Genomic DNA, 3,850 nt, shown 5'->3' on the forward strand with positions numbered 1-3,850 from the left:
GGTCTAAATGGACTGAGGTCTTCCCATCATCGAAGCAAGATGCAGCGGCAGTGGCAAAGGCACTGCTGACTGAAATAGTCCCGAGATGGGGAATTCCACGGAAAATCAGCTCAGACAATGGACGTCATTTTGTGAATGAGGCAATAAAACAGGTGGGCAAATTTTTGGGTATCGATATGAGGACACACTGTGCCTACGCGCCGACCAGCGGCGGTACGGTTGAACGACATAATCAGACATTAAAGAACAAATTAGCAAAGTGTTGCGAAGAAACCGGACTAACGTGGGTGAAGGCACTGCCGATTGCGCTCATGTATATGAGAATGAGAAAGCGGGTGAGACTAAATCTGAGCCCGTATGAAATTTTGTTCGGCAGGCCACCCTATGTGGGGTTAGACGGGGGAAAGCAGCTGCTGCCATCCACAGAGGTGTGTGAACATGATATGCTGAGTTACTGCAAAGAAATGTCTTCTCTGTTGTCTAATATTTGTGTGCAGGTGAAAGCAGCGCAGCAAAAGGTTGCAGAGGCAGCTTTGCACGACATAAAGCCAGGGGACTTTGTGGTGATAAGGGACTTCAGACGAAAGAGCTGGAAGGCGAAAAGGTGGCTGGGACCATTCCAGGTGCTACTGACCACGCACACGGCGGTGAAGGTGGAGGGGAGAGCTACATGGGTGCATGCTAGCCACTGCCGACGGGTCCCATCAGCAGCTAGAGAATGGAGCGAGCAAAGCCGTGGCACCCATTCAGACTGAGAGGCCTCTGTGGCATGAGGGGTACTACGTGCCTGCTGCTAACATTGGCCGTGATCGTAACGGCTACCCTGTTCTACTCACTTGCGGAGATAGCGGAGGGACCGACTAGACAGCGTACCCCAACGACCAACACGACGGGAAACGACACTGAACTGCTGCGGACGAAAAGGTCAACAATGACTCTGGTGATACCGGTACACGGCTCGGATGGAGAAATTATTACAGTTACGGAGGGAGCAAACGTAAGATTCTACTGCAACCCATTCGTGAGTAACTGCCCGTACTGCCTCAAGCCTGAATATCGGGGGACATCTACAGCGGAGTATGCACAAGCCTATTTCTGCGAACACCCATGCGGCTGGGGAGAAGTGAAGGCCTACACGAGACCATCGACTTACGGTAAAGATGAGAGGTTCAGAGTGATGAAGGAAAATGTGTGGGGCCACAACAGAGATGGAATGTCAGTGATGATCACGGGACTGAAAGCCTCTGATGGAGGGAAGTATTACTGCGGAATTGATGTACCGGGGACGGACTGGTATGAGACATACAACATTGTTGTGACAGACCCACCGCCGCAGCCAATAAAGCCCATTGTCGAACCAGCCTATGAACCTGCTACCAAAGAGGAGAAAGCATGGATGGGGAATGAAGATGCGGTTCAGGGGAGAATAAACCCTTCGGTACAGAAAGCGATGCTACAATGCCAAGGAAACAAGGCCTGTACGCTGGCTTTGCTGCAAAAAGAGGAGCTGAAAATCAACACGAGCTGTTGGCTGTGTCTGCAGATGTCTCACTCGTGGAGAGCGGCCCCTCTGACTGTAGCTGCAGTAAATGAAACCAGATGCCTCATCCCAGAACAGATGACAGACCTGCTGATGGCTGGAGCGGAGATAGAGAAGGGGAGGATACCCCGGAGACAACCCGAGCGGGGGTGCGAGGAGACACGCTGGAGCGAGAAGTCGGAGACGACACTCCCACCGCTGAGAGTTATGCACGCACGGGGAGATGTGTGTGTGTGTCAGGTCAGACCCAGACTGAAGCTGAAGGCAGGATGGTCTGATTGCAGGGTCAGGATAAACATCAGCAATGGAACGGCGGACAACTGTACAGCAATCATCGGCGAGAAGCAGACAACGTTCACGTGTCCATTCAGCAGGCCAAAAGATTCGACGCCTGCTGCAGTTTGGGTATGTGGTGATAGAGCATACCATGATCTGCCCGAGAAAGGATGGTCTGGATGTTGCTATCCAGCACTAATGAACGTGGGGACATCTGTGTATTTGCCAAGTGATGAGCATGAGTCTGAGGGCAGAAGCAAGAGAGATGTTGGCATTTTGCCAGGGACTCTGCCAGACAGGTATAATGGGTATAAATTGTCCGATCCGTGGACATCACCTGGGGCGACAGTGGGGTGGTCACTTTTCCTTGGGGTGGGGACAGCAGTAAGCATTAATAAGATAAATGGGCTGGCGTGGTCTGTATTGGCCATTGCTAACAACACAGAGAACGCTCTAACTTTGGTTAATGGGGAAATGAAAGAGTTAAGAGATGCTGTCATTCAGAATAGATTGGTTTTGGACATGCTGACCTCGAAATCGGGAGGGGTTTGTAAGATGCTGGGTACATCATGTTGTTTCCATATTCCAGATTACAGTGATAACATAACAAACATTGTAGCACACATGAGAGCGGCCGTAAAAGAGCCAGAGCACACAGATTCCATGACATGGTTGACCAATATGTGGTCTGGTTGGGGTTATTGGATTTGTACCACAGTGCTACCAATGATTGGGGCGGGTCTTTTACTGCTGATGTGTTTGCCATGTATCTTACAGTTCATTTCCAGCTCAGTACAGAGACTGGTGACATCTAGCGTCTCACCGAAAATGGTGAAGATACATGTGGGTGATGAAAATGTAGTGATGGGTTTTGATTTGGAGACAACTATTAGTGACAATGACAGTAGTAGTGCAACTTATAGTGAAATGAATTAAGACGAGACAAAGAATAAAGAATACGAGATGAAATGACGAGGGTTTAAAGCAGGACATTGTCCGTGTTACGAGACAATGCAACAAGACGAAGGGATTGCCGTATTCATGTCTAAAACTATAATGTATGATTGGCCAACTAAAGGGGAAAGATCCCGAACAAAAAGCATTGATGTGTGTTAAGCTTCTTTAAACTTAAGAGAGTGATCATTTGTACGAAAATCAGAAATGAAGAGTATAAATGTGATGTAAGGGCTTAAGTTTGCTATTTTTGTATTATGAATTGTACTGCATGTGTTAGAAAAATGTAATCTTAGAAATATATAACCAGTAGTGATGAGATTTTGAGTTTCATATGAGTAACATCTCTGTTTGGTATCTGAGGAGTGACTGAGGGTCTGACCCATGTCAGGAATGCAATAACAGTGTTTATTCGTTTAGCCCGGCTTCCAGAGGGCAAATGTGAAGGTGTGAAAATATGTTTTTTAATTACTAGTAGATGATTAAGAGTGATTAGCATAGTAATGAATTTTCTAATGGCTAAGATTAGTAATCAATAAATGATAAAAAGGGGGAATTGTTGGGGAAAATTCATAAGGGGTGATTTTTATGCTTATGTAAAACCTTTTAGAATACTAGAGATTGTGAAAAACAACTGATGGTAAGGTGATGACCAGGCTTGTCTGAGAGAGGGCCTCTGCCGGTGTAGGGAGTTGGGGACTCTATGGCGCCTTAGGGTGACCCTTAGGGTCGCAGGAGGCCTAAAATATAGGCAGAGGAGGCCTGGAAGGGATGATCTATAGAGATGTTTTTCTGTCTTTCTGTCCTTATGGGAGAACACCATCTGTTCTTAGTTTGTAACCTTGAGTGTGAAAAGAGATATAAAGTGGAGGAAAACTCTCCCGCCTTTGTCACACTCGGGCAGGGCACTGTATCTGTTTGACTGTGAACCTTTCTTGCAAGAAATAAACCTTTAAAGCTTTAATCGATTTGTCTTTATTGACGGAGAGTCTCTAAACAGGAATTTCCTCGACAAGGGAAATATGGATTCCATTATGTGATGTACATTCTGAAGCAGAACAGGATGCCTTCCCTCCAGAA

At 46.9% G+C, this 3,850-nt stretch overlaps 1 protein-coding gene across 1 annotated transcript in view; it reads left to right on the top strand.

The window, feature by feature from the left end:
• The window catches only part of LOC141333833 (uncharacterized), a 376,082-nt gene that overhangs the window by 242,231 nt on the left and 130,001 nt on the right, over positions 1 to 3,850 (top strand). The gene's annotated exons all lie outside the window — the stretch shown is intronic.

Source organism: Garra rufa, chromosome 4 (genome assembly GCF_049309525.1).
Source record: "Garra rufa chromosome 4, GarRuf1.0, whole genome shotgun sequence".
In the NCBI taxonomy this organism is placed as follows: Eukaryota; Metazoa; Chordata; class Actinopteri; order Cypriniformes; family Cyprinidae; genus Garra; species Garra rufa.